The sequence below is a fragment of the Phyllobates terribilis genome, unplaced genomic scaffold (genome assembly GCF_046119375.1).
Source record: "Phyllobates terribilis strain yellow unplaced genomic scaffold, ASM4611937v1 Scaffold_3__8_contigs__length_932513732, whole genome shotgun sequence".
NCBI classification, from domain to species: Eukaryota; Metazoa; Chordata; class Amphibia; order Anura; family Dendrobatidae; genus Phyllobates; species Phyllobates terribilis.
Window position 1 is genome coordinate 292,213,396 of NW_027362763.1, and position 18,237 is coordinate 292,231,632.

Genomic DNA, 18,237 nt, shown 5'->3' on the forward strand with positions numbered 1-18,237 from the left:
AACCAGATATGTCTTGTAGGATATATTTCTGTAACAAAAGAAGCGGTTCGGCTACACAGTTATAGGGCATACAGTGAGTGCAATGCCTACCAAAAATTTCGAGCCACTCCAATGCCCCTTGGAAATTACATGAAGGTCAGAGGGCGTTAACTAAACCTTTTTTTCCATTTATAGCAACTGGGTCTCCCGTGCACTGTTGGCCTAAGCAGTGAATGGAAGGCTTTCCAAAAATTATGAGGAACTGCAATGCCCCTTACAAGAGCCATGTGTGGCACCCCAGGGGTCTGGTCACCACAGTAATAGAGATATTACGTCGGAGAGCAAGTGGGAGGTTTCCTGGTCAGGATCCCTTAAACATGCAACATCCTCCTGCCCCAATCCTGGGAGGGGAGAATTCTGCCCTTATAAACTGGATCTGGGGCGGGGTTGAGTGAGTCAGAGAACAGTCAGAGTCAGAGTGAGAGCAAGGGAAAGTAACAGCAAGGAGCTCTGTAGGAGCTAGGAGCTAAAGACCAGGGACGGGAAGCTGAGCAGAGCTCGCCCTGGCAGAAGACAATAGGAACCGGACACAGGAGTTCGAAGCTGTGAGGACTTATATATCCAGCAGCAGAAACCAGCCGGCAGGGGATTTCATGTCCTCTTGCCATAGAAGCCCGGAGGCTCAGTCACAAGCAAGGGACCAGCACCGCCGAAGGCAGAAGGCCCCAAGTCACCAGCCATACGGGTGAGCACTACACGGTACACTCAGGGATGTGGGCTACTTCTACCCGCTTACAGCAAGGTAGCCAGGAAGAAAGCAGACAGACGGGGAGGCCTACAACTCCACCTTGCAGGGGAACTCCTGCTTGCTCACAGACTGACCAGGCCTCTTATGCTAGCCAGTACTCCCGGGAGGGTCTACCTTACAATCATCAGTAAAGACCCTGAACTGCACTGCAAAGACTCTGAGTCATTCCTGCTGCGCTCGTGCACCATCACCCCCATCATCCACACTCACTGCCCTGAGGCTATACTCCTCCCGAGGGGAGTTATCCCATTCTATGCTGCGCACACAACACCATCCTCAGCGGTCTGCCTCGCAGCGGTGGTACTCCCTGACCGCAATCCACAGGTGGCGCAGTCGGACAATTAACCTCAAAACCTAAGAAAGACTGCCACTGGTTTCACCAGCCTGAGCCACGGGACCGGGTCACCGCCACGGAGACTACAGACCCCAGAGACCCGGCACCGGGTATCCCACACACGTGTACACACGGCCCAGGGGGCGCGTCACATGCAGTACAGCATATTACAAACATAAGTCCCATTATTGGGGAGTGGGTGTCCCATAGTATTTGCTTATGCTTTCCCAGCAAAAGCTGCCAAAAATTAGGACGGAGCAACTTGCAATGCCCCTTACAAGAGCCATGCAGTACAGCATATTACAAACATAAGTCCCAATATTGGGGAGTGGGTGTCCCATAGTATTTGCTTATGCTTTCCAAGCAAAAGCTGCCAAAAATTAGGACGGAGCAATTTGCAATGCCCCTTACAAGAGCCATGCAGTACAGCATATTACAAACATAAGTCCCATTATTAGGGAGTGTGTGTCCCACGGTATTTGCTTATGCTTTCCCAGCAAAAGCTGCCAAAAATTAGGATGGAGCAACTTGCAATGCCCCTTACAAGAGCCATGCAGTACAGCATATTACAAACATAAGTCCCATTATTGGGGAGTGGGTGTCCCATAGTATTTGCTTATGCTTTCCCAGCAAAAGCTGCCAAAAATTGGGACGGAGCAACTTTCAATGCCCCTTACAAGAGCCATGCAGTACAGCATATTACAAACATAAGTCCCATTATTGGGGAGTGCGTGTCCTATAGTATTTGCTTATGCTTTCCCAGCAAAAGCTGCCAAAAATTAGGACAGAGCAGCTTGCAATGCCCCTTACAAGAGCCATGCAGTGCAGCATATTACAAACATAAGTCCCATTACTGGGGAGTGGGTGTCCCATAGTATTTGCTTATGCTTTCCAAGCAAAAGCTGCCAAAAATTAGGATGGAGCAACTTGCAATGCCCCTTACAAGAGCCATGCAGTACAGCATATTACTAACATTAGTCCCATTATTGGGGAGTTAGGTGTCCCATAGTATTTGCTTATGCTTTCCCAGCAAAAGCTGCCAAAAATTAGGACGGAGCAACTTGCAATGTCCCTTACAAGAGCCATGCAGTACAGCATATTACAAACATAAGTCCCATTATTGGGGAGTGGGTCTCCCATAGTATTTGCTTATGCTTTCCAAGCAATAGCTACCAAAAATTAGGACGGAGCAACTTGCAATGCCCCTTACAAGAGCCATGCAGTACAGCATATTAGAAACATAAGTCCCATTATTGGGGAGTGGGTGTCCCATAGTATTTGCTTATGCCTTGCAAGCAAAAGCTGCCAAAAATAAGGACGGAGGAACTTGCAATGCTGGCACCCTGGTGGTATAGTGGTGGTGGAGGCTGAGGATAAGGAGAAGAAGGTTAAACAGCCGAAACGAGGAAGCGTATACCCATGTGTGGGTGTGAAGTGGTGCATGTGAATACACCTCCCGAAATAACACAGTGGATTTGACTTTATGTTACTCTGCTGTCATTTGGTGGTGATGAGAAGTCTGGCCCAATCCAGCCCTTGTTCATTTTGATAAGGGTCAGCTTGTCAGCATTGTCAGTTGACAGGCGAATGCGCTTATCAGTTATAATTCCCCCAGCGGCACTAAAAACACGCTCCGATAACACGCTAGCGGCAGGGCAGGCCAGGACCTCCAAGGCGTACAGAGCGAGTTCGTTCCAAGTGTCCAGCTTGGATACCCAATAATTAAAAGGTACAGAGAAATCATGGAGGACGCTGGTACGATCGGCAAGGTACCCCCTCACCATTTTTTGAAACTTTCCACTCCTTGTGAGAGTACCCCGCGCCTCAGGGCCTGTAAGCTGGGCGGGTGTCAGAAAACTGTCCCAGAACGTTGACAGTGTTCCCCTGCCTCTGCTGGATTGGAGTTGCATCTCTCTCGCCTGTACGCCTTGGTTGGGCAACGAACTGTGACCTCTGCCGCTAGCGTGTTCAGATGGGAATTTTTTTAAGAGTTCTGCAGCAAGGGCCTTCTGGTATTGCCACATTTTTGTAGACCTCTCCACCTCAGGAATAATAGAGTGAAAGTTCTCCTTGTAGCGGGGGTCTACAAGTGTCACCAACAAGTAATGACTGTCACCCAACATTTTGACAACGCGAGGGTCATGGTTAAGGCAGCGTAACATAAAGTCAGCCATGCGTGCCAGACTGGTAACGGGCAAGATTTCCGTGTCCTCACCAAGATGACGACTGACCATGCTCTCCTCCTCCTCTTCCTCCTCCCCCCTGTCCTCAGGCCACCCACGCTGAACCGACGGTATGACACTTGTACAGGTACTACCGTCTACAACTCATGATAGCAGCTCCTGTTCTTCCTCCTCCTCCTCCTCTACCTCATTGTCCCGCAAAGCACGTTGGGATGAGATGAGGCTGGGCTGTGTGTAATCGCCCTCTACGGCTTCTTGGTCCATCTCATCATACTCTGGCTGCAATGCCTCCTCTTTAATTCTCTGCAGAGAGCGTTGCAAAAGACAGACAAGTGGGATGCTGACACTAATGATGGCGTCATCGCCACTCACCATCTTGGTGGCCTCCTCAAAGTGGTACATATGTCAGCCTTCCAGGTCTACTCCTGAGGTCTTATGTGTGGAATCTGACATGAATATCGACGGCCTTGTTGCAGCTGGTACTCCACAACTGCTCTCTTCTGCTCACAAATCCTTTGCAACATGTGGAGGGTAGAGTTCCAACGTGTGGGGACATCACACACCAGTCGGTGTGCCGGAAGCTGCAAACGCTGCTACAACACAGCAAGGGCAGCGGAAGCTGTAGCCGACTTGCGAAAATGAGCTGACAGGCGGCGTACTTTCACGAGCAGATCTGGCAACTCGGTGTACAATTTAAGAAACCGCTGAACCGCGAGGTTAAGCACATGAGCCAGGCATGGTACGTGTGTGATCTCAGCTCGCCTCAGAGCCGCCACCAGGTTACGGCCATTGTCACACACGACCATGCCGGGATGTAGGTTCAGCGGTCTCAGCCACAGATCTGCCTGCTCTTTCACAGCTGTCCACAACTCACAAGCAGTGTGAGGTTTATCACCTAAGCTTATGAGTTTCAGCACAGCCTGTTGCTGCTTGGCGGAGGCAGTACTGCAATGCTTCCAGCTTGTAACTGATGTGGTGATATCTGAGATGGAGGCTGAACATGAGGAGGAGGAGGAGGAGGATGCGCAGGAGCTGTACACTGTGGGGGCAACTCTGACTGACATAGGGCCCACAATCCTCGGTGTGGGGAGGATGTGTTCCATCCCAAGGTCCGACTGGGTCCCGGCTTCCACTATGTTTACCCAGTGTGCCGTCAGAGAGATGAACCGTCCCTGGCTACAAGCACTTGTCCACGTGTCCGTTGTCAGGTGGACTCTCCCAGTAACTGCGTTGTTGAGGGCACGGTAGATGCTTTGGGACACGTGCTTGTGTAGTGCGGGGATGGCACACCGGGCAAAATAGTCTCAGCTGGGGACCGAGTACCAAGGGACGGCCACCGCCATAAGATTGCGGAAGGATTCCGTCTCCACCAGCCTAAAAGTCAGCATTTCCAATGCAAGCAGTTGTGAAATGTGCGAATTTAGGACTGTGGCCTGTGGGGCGTTAGCTGCGAATTTCCATTTTCGTTCAAAGGTCTGGGATATGGACAATTGAACGCTGCGGTGGGACGTGGACGTGGACGTTGATGCTGTTTCTTGAGAAACTGCCATAACAAGTGAAGACTGAGAGGAGGGGGCATCTTTACATGCAGTATGGACAGGGGATTGCCTTGCACACACAACAGGGGGTTCTATTGCACGCACAACAGTGGAAGAAGCAGTGGTGACACCCGCTGACACTGGTCGTGGACCCTGGGTTTCGCCCCACAAAGTCGGGTGCTTTGCTGCCATGTGCCTGATCATGCTAGTGGTGGTCAGAATGGTAGTTTTGTCACCCCTGCTGATGCTGGCATGGCAGGCGGAACATATGGCCTTTTTGGGGTTATCAGTAGTGTCTTTTAAAAAATTCCAGACTCTGGAAGACCTACTGCTTGTACTGGCAACGTCCCTCGTGTTGGTGTTAGGGGGAACGGTTGCCTGCCTTCTGTCTGCGGCCACCACACTGCTTCTTCCTGCCTGTTGGGGTACTCTGCCTCCCTCCCCCTGTGTGCTGCTGGCCTCACTCTGCATGTCCTCCTTCCACGTTGGGTCAGTTACTAGATCATCCACCACCTCCTCCTCTTCCACTTGCGCACCACGATCATCCTCCTCACTTACTGGCAATTGTGTCTCGTCATCGTCCACCTCTTGTGACAGATTGCCAACGTCGACTTCCTGTGGCCATGGCTGTTCAAATATTTGGGCATCGCAACATGGGATCTCCTCTTCCACCACTTCAAGCGCATCAGGCGAGGGGCCCAAATATGGAAATGGACCAGTGAACAGCTCTTCAGAGTGTCCAAGTGTGGGATCACTTGCTGTCTGACGACACTCGGCATGGTGGGAGGAAGGAGCATCAGGGTGAGGAGGAGTATGCGGTTGAGACTCATGGCTACTAAGAGTTGACCGTGTGGAAGACAGACCGGAGGTGGTGGTGCCCAGGTAACTGGAAGTATTATCTGCTATCCAATTAATAACCTGTTCACACTGATCAGTTCTCAATACTGGTGTTGTTCTGTGCTTCCCTAGTAATTCGGTCAAGAAGTGGGAGCGAGAAGATGTGGCTGTTGGTTGTGGCACATTTTCACCTTGGCCACGGCCCCGTCCTCTGCACGAACCATTACCAGAACGTCCACTTCCACGTCCCTTGCCACGCGCCTTGCCCATTGTAAATGAAGTAAAATAGCTTACACAATGGAAAAAGGGTAATAAAGAGTAGATTAGAACCATGAAAGAAGAAAACCACAGTTATTGTTTACTGGGGTATACCACACTTTTTTAAATAGAGATATTTGCGGCTGAACAGTGAGTGACACACTCAAACTGCTTTTTTTTTAGATACCTAAGGCCCAAAACTGGATAGTACAGGGATTTGACCCATGGAACTGCGAAACCACACTGGGATGTCGGGCCTACACAAGACTATTTTCAACAGATATATTTTTGTGTCACAACAGTCAGGAGACACTACTGTTTTTCTTTACGTAAAAAACTACCAAAAGCTGAATAATAGAGATTTTTTACCCTGGGATGGCAAAACCACAGTTATTGTTTACTGGGGTATACCACACTTTTTTAAATAGAGATATTTGCGGCTGAACAGTGAGCGACACACTCAAACTGCTTTTTTTTTTAGATACCAAAGGCCCAAAACTGGATAGTACAGCGATTTGACCCGTGGAACTGCGAAACCACACTGGGATGTTGGGCCTACACAAGACTATTTTCAACAGATATATTTTTGTGTCACAACAGTCAGGAGACACTACTGTTTTTCTTTACGGAAAAAACTACCAAAACCTGAATAATAGAGATTTTTTACCGTGGGATGGCAAAACCACAGTTATTGTTTACTGGGGTATACCACAATTTTTTAAATAGAGATATTTGCGGCTGAACAGTGAGCGACACACTCAAACTGCTTTTATTTTAGATACCAAAGTTCCAAAACTGGATAGTACAGCGATTTGACCCGTGGAACTGCGAAACCACACTGGGATGTCGGGCCTACACAAGACTATTTTCAACACATATATTTTTGTGTCACAACAGTCAGGAGACACTACTGTTTTTCTTTACGGAAAAAACTACCAAAACCTGAATAATAGAGATTTTTTACCGTGGGATGGCAAAACCACAGTTATTGTTTACTGGGGTATACCACACTTTTTTAAATAGAGATATTTGCGGCTGAACAGTGAGCAACACACTCAAACTGCTTTTTTTTTAGATACCAAAGACCCAAAACTGGATAGTACAGCGATTTGACCCGTGGAACTGCGAAACCACACTGGGATGTCGGGCCTACACAAGACTATTTTCAACAGATATATTTTTGTGTCACAACAGTCAGGAGACACTACTGTTTTTCTTTACGGAAAAAACTACCAAAAGCTGAATAATAGAGATTTTTTACCGTGGGATGGCAAAACCACAGTTATTGTTTACTGGGGTATACACACTTTTTAAATAGAGATATTTGCGGCTAAACAGTGAGTGACACACTCAAACTGCTTTTTTTTTAGATACCAAAGGCCCAAAACTGGATAGTACAGCGATTTGACCCGTGGAACTGCGAAACCACACTGGGATGTCGGGCCTACACAAGACTATTTTCAACAGATATATTTTTGTGTCACAACAGTCAGGAGACACTACTGTTTTTCTTTACGGAAAAAACTACCAAAACCTGAATAATAGAGATTTTTTACCGTGGGATGGCAAAACCACAGTTATTGTTTACTGGGGTATACCACACTTTTTTAAATAGAGATATTTGCGGCTGAACAGTGAGCGACACACTCAGACTGCTTTTTTTTTAGATACCAAATGCCCAAAACTGGATAGTACAGCGATTTGACCCGTGGAACTGCGAAACCACACTGGGATGTCGGGCCTACACAAGACTATTTTCAACACATATATTTTTGTGTCGCAACAGTCAGGAGACGCTACTGTTTTTCTTTACGGAAAAAACTACCAAAAGCTGAATAATAGAGATTTTTTACCGTGGGATGGCAAAACCACAGTTATTGTTTACTGGGGTATACCACACTTTTTTAAATAGAGATATTTGCGGCTGAACAGTGAGCGACACACTCAAACTGCTTTTTTTTTAGATACCAAAGGCCCAAAACTGGATAGTACAGCGATTTGACCCGTGGAAATGCGAAACCACACTGGGATGTCGGGCCTACACAAGACTATTTTCAACAGATATATTTTTGTGTCACAACAGTCAGGAGACACTACTGTTTTTCTTTACGGAAAAAACTACCAAAAGCTGAATAATAGAGATTTTTTACCGTGGGATGGCAAAACCACAGTTATTGATTACTGGGGTATACCACACTTTTTTAAATAGAGATATTTGCGGCTGAACAGTGAGCGACACACTCAAACTGCTTTTTTTTAGATACCAAGGGCCCAAAACAGGATAGTACAGCGATTTGACCCGTGGAACTGTGAAACCACACTGGGATGTCGGGCCTACACAAGACTTTTTTCAACAGATATATTTTTGTGTCACAACAGTCAGGAGACACTACTGTTTTTCTTTACGGAAAAAACTACCAAAACCTGAATAATAGAGATTTTTTACCGTGGGATGGCAAAACCACAGTTATTGTTTACTGGGGTATGCCACACTTTTTTAAATAGACATATTTGCGGCTGAACAGTGAGCGACACACTCAAACTGTTTTTTTTTTTTTTAGATACAAATGGCCCAAAATGGATAATACAGAGGTTTGAACCTTGGAAGTGCAAAACAACACTTCTGTTTCTCTAGCCTACACCAGACTATTTTCAACAGTTATATTTGTGTCTGAAAAATCAGAGACACGCTTTTTTTTTGGAGGAGGGGGGACACACCAAAAGGTTAATAAGACGGGTATTTGTACAATGTGAAGGAGGAAAAAAAAAAGGAGGATTTAGATGAAAAAAAAAGGATTTTTCCTGGCCCCCGACACCTGGTGCTAAGTCCAGCAATTTCAGCAACATGAGCACACATGACTGTAATGCAGCGTTTGCTGGTATAACCACTGTTTCTCCTATACAGCCTGCCTGCCTGGTATCTGGGATGGATATTAGTCCTGAAAAGGACTGCTTGTTTGTTCTGGCAGCCTTTACAGACCCTACACTAACTATTTCGCAGTTTATATCTCTCCCTAAATCAGCAGCGCTGTCCTTACACTGTATAATCCGGAGCGACTGTGTCCAAGATGGCGGCGCCCCGTTTTAAATACTCGAGGTGACGCTGTGCGGCCAGCCAATCACTGTAATGCCCACAACCAACATGGCTGCAGCATTACAGTGACTGGCTGGCAATCCCTGCATGTTCATTGGCTTTGTACAGAGCGCCAAACATGCAGGGCGGAGACCCGAGCTCCCGCCCGAGTAACCCGGAAATGCTCGGTGCTCGCTGAACATCCCGAGTAGCGTGATGCTCGGGCGAGTACCGAGCAGTGTCGAGCATGTTCGCTCAACACTAATACATACATATATATATATATATATATATATACACATACAGTTCTCTGCATATTTTGAGTACACAAGCTTTGAAAAATAAGATTTTAATCAGTGTCTCACTGAATACAAGAACAGCCTCCAATTTTTCCAAGACTGAGTTTCACATAACATTTTGTTAACCCATAGCATGAAAGTACAAAATCTTCAGTTTTATTGAAATTAGTTGATGCAAAAATGAATACACCCCACATCAAAATTGCTACATCTAGTATTATGTATGACCTCTATAATTTTTAAAAACAACAGCAAGTCTTCTAGGCATGAAATGAGCAAGCCGACGACATATTGCAACATCTATCTTTTTTACCATTCTAAAAATTGACCTTTTTTAGAGCCTGGACACTGTATTATGATTGATGCTGCTCAATTTGTCTCTTCAGAATTCCCCATAGGTGTTTGATTGGGTTTAGATCAGGAGACACTAAATCACGTTCACCCAGTTCTTTTTCAGAAATGCAACAGATGTGTGTTTTAGATCATTGTCATGGTGGAAAAAAGCATGTCTACCAAGGAAACGGAATGAGGGTAGCATCTTCTCTTTCAATATAGATTGTACATCTACTGTATAGTGGCAGTAAATCTGTGAAATTAAAATACCCTCCACGAACTGACATTCCCCTACACCAGCAGAACCCATATATCCTCACATAACGACACTGCCACCAACATGTTCCACTTTAGGCTCCAGGCATTCTTCTAAATACATTTTTCTAAATGCATGGTGCCTACAGTAAAACATAGTGGTAGCAGAGTCCTTATGTGGGGTTACATGAGTGCTTCTGGTGTCGGTGAGCTACAATTAATTGAGAGTATCCTAAATTTATAGTTGTACTGCCCTATATTGATAGAGAATATGCTACAATCACCCCATGCCCTTAGTAGACATGTAGTTTTCCAACATGTTAATGATCAAAAACACACATCTAAGGTTATTGTTACATTTCTGAAGAAGAACAGGGTGAACGTGATTCAGAGGCCAAGTATGTCTCCTCATCAGAATCCAACTGAAGACCTTTTAGGAATTCTGAAGAGACAAGTTAAGCACTATTCTTCATCCAGCATCCAGGCTCTGAAAGAGGTCATTGTTGAAGAATAAAAAAGTTAGATGGTTGAATGTGTCGCCATCTTCTTCATTCCATGCCTAGAAGACTTGGTGCGATTAGTAAAAGTCATGGTCGTACAAATACTAGATGTAATTGTTTTTATGTGGGGTGTTTTCGTTTTTGCATCAACTAATTTTAATAGAACTGAAGATTTTGTAATGAAAGTTGCATTATTAACCATACTTTTATGCTATAAAAGTCAGTCTTGTAAAAATGTTGAAAATCAGTCTTGCATTCAGTGAGACATTGATTAAAATCTTACTTTTCAAAGGGGGTGTAGTCATTGATGCCAAACCCTGTGTGTATATGTATATGTTTATTCCATATACTTTTCCTTTCTTACATATACTTATCCTTTTTGTACCTATACTTTTTTTAACTTATCCTTACCTATACTGAATCTTTCATACCTATTCTTATTCTATTTTACCTACACTTATTCTTACTTACTACTTACCTATATTTGCATATACTATCTTACCAAAACTTACATATACTTATTTTAGCTTACCTATACTTATTCTTTTATTCCCAATACTTATCATTACTTGCCTATAATGATTCCTTCATACCTATATTTACCGATATGTATGCTCTTGTACGTACATTTATCTTCTTACCTATACTTATCTTTTCTTACACATGCTTATCCTTTTTTAAAAAAATGTTTTATTAAATGTTAAATATGGTTATCCTTATCTATAAGTATCCTTTTTTCTTATTTTTATTGAATTTTAACCACTTCCAGACCGCCCTCTGTACATAAATGTTGGCGCTGCCTGGGCTTTGTGCAGAGCCGACATTTATGAACGGTTGGTGGTCCTGCAGCCCTCAGAACCCCCAGGGTCCTGCAAGCACTGTGGTTGCAGTGCCGAGCGACAGCTCTAACTCGACACATCATTCAAAATGGTGTCACTTGTGGGGGGTTTCCACTGTTTAGGCACATCAGGGGCTCCCCAAATGCAACATGGCGTCCGCTAATTATTCAAGCAAATTTTTTGTTCATAAGGTATGCACATGCACTTCTGTACTGCTTGAAAAAGGTTCTCACTTAGGACCGAAACGTCGCCATTATGGACTTATAAATAGCACTTTTTTCACTTTTTCAACTGGTGTGCTGCCTCCATTTAACTTGTTCTACTAAGGCTTGATCTTTACCTGGGAAGCCTGACACCCTGACTTTTTGTTAGTGTTGATATATATATATAGATACATACATATATATTTATATATATACACATACAGTTCTCTGCATATTTTGAGTACACAAGCTTTGAAAAATAAGATTTTAATCAGTGTCTCACTGAATACAAGAACAGCCTTCAATTTTTCCAAGACTGAGTTTCACATAACATTTTGTAAACCCATAGCATGAAAGTAAGGTTAATAATATAACCTTCCTTACAAAATCTTCAGTTTTATTTAAATTAGTTGATGCAAAAATGAATACACCCCACATCAAAATTGCTACATCTAGTATTATGTATGACCTCTATAATTCTTAAAAACAGCAAGTCTTCTAGGCATGAAATGAGCAAGCCGACGACATTTTGCAACATCTATCTTTTTTACCATTCTAAAAATTGACCTTTTTTAGAGCCTGGACACTGGATAGTGACTGATGCTGCTCAATTTGTGTCTTCAGAATTCCCCATAGGTGTTTGTTTGGGTTTAGATCAGGAGACACTAAATCACGTTCACCCAGTTCTTTTTCAGAAATGCAACAGATGTGTGTTTTAGATCATTGTCATGGTGGAAAAAAGCATGTCTACCAAAGGCACGGAATGAGGGTAACATCTTCTCTTTCAATATAGATTGTACATCTACTGTATAGTGGCAGTACATCTGTGAATTTAAAATACCCTCCATGAACTGTCATTCCCCTACACCAGCAGAACCCATGTATCCTCACATAACGACACTGCCACCAACATGTTCCACTTTAGGCTCCAGGCATTTTTCTAAACACATTTTTCTAAAAGCATGGTGCCTACAGTGAAACATAGTGGTAGCAGAGTCCATATGTGGGGTTACATGAGTGCTTCTGGTGTCGGTGAGCTACAATTAATTGAGAGTATCCTAAATTTACAGATATACTGCCCTATATTGATAGAGATTATGCTACAATCACCCCGTGCCCTTAGTAGATGTGTACTTTTTCAAAATGTTAATGATCAAAAACACACATCTAAGGTTATTGTTGCATTTCTGAAGAAGAATAGGGTGAATGTGATTCAGAGGCCAAGTATGTCTCCTGATCAGAATCCAACAGAAGACTTATGGGGAATTCTGAAAAAAGAAAAGTTAAGCATTATTCTCCATCCAGCATCCAGGCTCTAAAAGAGGTCATTGTTGAAGAATAAAAAAAGTTAGATGGTGGAATATGTCACCATCTTCTTCATTCCATGCCTAGAAGACTTGGTGCGATTCTTAAAAATCATTCTCGCACATATACTAGAAGTAATAGTTTTTATGTAGGGTGTTTTCATTTTTGCATCAACTAATTTGAGTAGAACTGAAGATTTTGTAATGAAAGTTGTATTATTAACATTACTTTTATGCTATCAAAGTCAGTCTTGTAAAAATGTTGAAAATTAGTCTTGCATTCAGTGAGACATTGATTAAACTCTTACTTTTCAAAGGGAATGTAGTCATTTATGCCAAACCCTGTGTGTGTATATAGTACAGACCAAAAGTTTGGACACACCTTCTCATTTAAAGATTTTTCTGTATTTTCATAACTATGAAAATTGTACATTCACACTGAAGGCATCAAAACTATGAATTAACACATGTGGAATTATATACTTAACAAAAAAGTGTGAAACAACTGAAAATATGTCTTATATTCTAGGTTCTTTAAAGTAGCCACCTTGTGCTTTGATGACTACTTTGCACACTCTTGGCATTCTCTTTATGAGCTTCAGGAGGTAGTCACTGGAAATTCCCAGAGATGCTTAGCACTTGTTGGCCCTTTTGCCTTCACTCTGCGGTCCAGCTCACCCCAAACAATGTCAATTGGGTTCAGGTATTGTGACTGTGGAGGCCAGGTCATCTGGCGTAGCACCCCATCACTCTCCTTCTAAGTCAAATAGCCCTTACACAGCCTGGAGGTGTGTTTGGGGTCATTGTCCTGTTGAAAAATAAATGATGGTCCAACTAAATGCAAACCGGATGGAATAGCATGCTGCTGCAAGATGCTGTGTTAGCCATGCTGGTTCAGTATGCCTTCAATTTTGAGTGAATCCCCAACAGTGTCACCAGCAAAGCTCCCCCACACCATCACACCTCCTCCTCCATGCTTCTTGGTGGGAACCAGGGATGTAGAGTCCATCCGTTCACCTTTTCTGCGTTGCACAAAGACACGGTGGTTGAAACCAAAGATCACAAATTTGGACTCATCAGACCAAAGCACTGATTTCCACTTGTCTGATGTCCATTCCTTGTTTTCTTTAGCCCAAACAAGTCTCTTCTGCTTGTTGCCTGTCCTTAGCAGTGGTTTCCTAGCAGCTATTTTACCATGAAGGCCTACTGCACAAAGTCTCCTCTTAACAGTTGTTGAAGAGATGTGTCTGCTGCTAGAGCTCTGTGTGTCATTGACCTGGTCTCTAATCTGAGCCTCTGTTAACCTGCAATTTCTGAGGCTGGTGACTCGGAAAAACTTATCCTCAGAAGCAGAGGTGACTCTTGGTCTTCCTTTCCTGGGGCGGTCCTCATGTGAGCCAGTTTCTTTGTAGCGCTTGATGGTTTTTGCAACTGCACTTGGGGACACTTTCAAAGTTTGCCCAATTTTTCAGACTAACTGACCATCATTTCTTAAAGTAATGATGGCCACTCGTTTTTCTTTACTTAGCTGCTTTTTTCTTGCCATAATACAAATTCTAACAGACTATCAGCTGTGTATCCACCTGACTTCTGCACAACACAACTGATGGTCCCAACCCCATTTATAAGGCAAGAAATCCCACTTACTAAACCTGACAGGGCACACCTGTGAAGTGAAAACCATTTCGGGTGACTACCTCTTGAAGCACATCAAGAGAATGCCAAGAGTATGCAAAGCAGTCATCAAAGCAAAAGGTGGCTACTTTGAAGAACCTAGAATATAAGACATATTTTCAGTTGTTTCACACTTTTTTGTTAAGTATATAATTCCACATGTGTTAATTCATAGTTTTGATGCCTTCAGTGTGAATGTACAATTTACAAAGTCATGAAAATACAGAAAAATCTTTAAATGAGAAGGTGTGTCCAATCTTTTGGTCTGTACTGTATATATGTTTATTCCATATACTTATCCTTTCTTACATATACTTATCCTTTTTGTACCTATACTTTTTTTTACTTATCCTTACCTATACTTAATCTTTCATTCCTATACTTATTCTTTTTTACCTACACTTAATCTTACTTAATACTTACCTATATTTGCATACACTTTCTTACCAAAACTTACCTATACTTATTTTAGCTTACCTATACTTATTCTTTTATTTCCTATACTTATCATTGCTTGCCTATAATGATCCTTTCGTACCTATATTCACCGATACGTATCCTCTTTTAACTACATTTATCTTCTTACCTATACTTATCCTTTCTTACATATGCTTATCCTTTTAAAAAAAATGTTTTATTAAATGTTAAGCATGCTTATCCTTATCTATAAGTATCCTTTTTTCTTATTTTTATTGAATTTTAACCACTTCCAGACCGCCCACTGTACATAAATGTCGGCGCTGCCTGGGCTCTGTGCAGCGCCGACATTTATGAACGGTTGGTGGTCCCACAGCCCTCAGGACCCCCAGGGTCCTGCAAGTGCCTGGGTGCGGTGCAGAGCGACAGCTCTGACAGGACACATCATCCAAAATGGTGTCACTTGATAGCGGTTTCCACTGTTTAGGCACATCAGGGGCTCCCCAAATGCAACATGGTGTCCGCTAATTATTCAAGCAAATTTTTTCTTCGTAAGGTATGCACATGCACTTCTGTACTGCTTGAAAAAGGTTCTCACTTAGGACCGAAACGTCGCCATTATGGACTAATAAATAGCACTTTTTTCACTTTTTCAACTGGTGTGCTGCCTCCATTTAACTTGTTGTATTTAAGGCTTGATCTTTACCTGGGAATCCTGGCACCCTGACTTTTTGTTAGTGTTGATATATATATATATATAGATACATACATATATATATATATACACATACAGTTCTCTGCATATTTTGAGTACACAAGCTTTGAAAAATAAGATTTTAATCAGTGTCTCACTGAATACAAGAACAGTCTCCAATTTTTCCAAGACTGAGTTTCATATAACATTTTATTAACCCATAGCATGAAAGTAAGGTTAATAATATAACCTTCATTACAAAATCTTCAGTTTTATTTAAATTAGTTGATGCAAAAATGAATACACCCCACATCAAAAATGCTACATCTAGTATTATGTATGACCTCTATAATTTTTAAAAACAACAGCAAGTCTTCTAGGCATGAAATGAACAAGCCGACGACATATTGCAACATCTATCTTTTTTACCATTTTAAAAATTGACCTTTTTTAGAGCCTGGACACTGGATGGTGATTGATGCTGCTCAATTTGTCTCTTCAGAATTCCCCATAGGTGTTTGATTGGGTTCAGATCAGGAGACACTAAATCACATTCACCCTGTTCTTTTTCAGAAATGCAACAGATGTGTGTTTTAGATCATTGTCATGGTGGAAAAGAGCATGTCTACCAAGTTCACGAAATGAGGGTAACATCTTCTCTTTCAATATAGATTGTACATCTACTGTATAGTGGCAGTACATCTGTGAATTTAAAATACCCTCCACGAACTGTAATTCCCCTAAACCAGCAGAACCCATGTATCCTCACATAACGACACTGCCACCAACATGTTCCACTTTAGGCTCCAGGCATTTTTCTAAATACATTTTTCTAAATGCATTGTGCCTAGAGTGAAACATAGTGGTAGCAGTGTCCTTATGTGGGGTTACATGAGTGCTTCTGGTGTCGGTGAGCTACAATTAATTGAGAGTATCCTAAATTTACAGATGTACTGCCCTATATTCATAGAGAATATTCTACAGTCACCCCTTGCCCTTAGTAGACGTGTACTTTTCCAACATGATAATGATCAAAAAAACACATCTAAGGTTATTGTTGCATTTCTGAAGAAGAACAGGGTGAACGTGATTCAGAGGCCTAGTATGTCTCCTGATCAGAATCCAACTGAAGACCTATGGGGAATACTGAAGAGACAAGTTAAGCATTATTCTCCATCCAGCATCCAGGCTCGAAAAGAGGTCATTGTTGAAGAATAAAAAATGTTAGATACTTCTTCATTCCATGCCTAGAAGACTTGGTGCGATTCTTAAAAATCATGGTCGTACAAATACTAGATGTAGTAGTTTTTATGTGGGGTGTTTTCATTTTTGCATCAACTAATTTGAGTAGAACTGAAGATTTTGTAATGAAAGTTGTATTATTAACCTTACTTTTATGCTATCAAAGTCAGTCTTGTAAAAATATTGAAAATGAGTCTTGCATTCAGAGAGACATTGATTAAAATCTTAATTTTCAAAGGGGGTGTAGTCATTTATGCCAAACCCTGTGTGTGTATATGTGGAACATACCTGGCGGCGTCCTTGCATAGTGGTCCATCTCCCACTGTGCAAGAGCGCGCACTTGATCTCCAGTCCAGTCTGCTAGCCTGGCTTCCCTCCATGCTGTCTGCTTGCCTCTGTTTCTGCTGCTTAAGGGCGGCGCCCGATCACTTCCTGCTTCTTGTAGCTGCTGCAGGCACACCCCTTGGGCGTCCTCAGCCTATTGCTGTCTGTCACCTGATATTTAACCCAGCTCCTCCCTGGAATCCATGCCTGAGCATTGTGTTCTGTGAGTTGGCTTCCTGTCACTGATGTGCCAGGTCCTGTTTATGCTTCCTGCCTTGTGGTATCAGTTCCGTGTCTGAACTATGTCCTGTCTGAACTATCTTCTAGCCTGTTGTCTTCTGCCTATCCTGGAGGCTGTATTTCAAGGCCAGTGTGAACACGCTCCTATCTTCATGTTTCCACCTTCTAGGGGCCGCATACCTAGATCCATTCCTGTATCTTGCCTGTTCCTGTCTGAACACGCTCCTAGCCTTTTCATTCCGCCTTCTAGGGGCCGCATACCTAGACCCGCTCCTGTATCTTGTTGCTGTGTCTGTTCTTGTCTGAATACTCTCCTAGCCTGTTACCTGTTTTTCTCTATGTCCGTATCTTCCCTTTTCCTGCAGAATCTGATCCCATACCTAACTCCTACTCGTTGTCCCTGTACTCCCGTTTGTGAGTTTAGAGTCCACTTGCTACTTCATTGCAAGTATCCTGTGTGTACCTGGTTCTGTCTTTCCCTTGCAGTCTGTTCCGTGTGAACAGAGCCCTGTCCCTTCTCCTCAGCCTTGCTTTCTGCTCAGGCAGTCTCGCTCTGCTCTGACCCTTTGCTCGCTGCTCTGGCAGTCTCACTCTGCTCTGACCCTTTGCTTGCTGCTACGGCAGTCTCGCTCTGCTCTGACCCTTTGCTCGCTGCTTTGGCAGTCTCGCTTTGCTCTGTCCCTTTGCTCACTGCTCCGGCAGTCTCACTCTGCTCTGACCCTTTGCTCGCTGCTCCAGCAGTCTCGCTCTGCTCTGACCCTTTGCTCGCTGCTTCAGCAGTCTCGCTCTGCTCTCACACTTTGCTCGCTGCTCTGGCAGTCTCGCTCTGCTCTGACCCTTTGCTCGCTGCTCTGGCATTCTCGCTCTGCTCTGACCCTTTGCTCGCTGCTTCGGCAGTCTCGC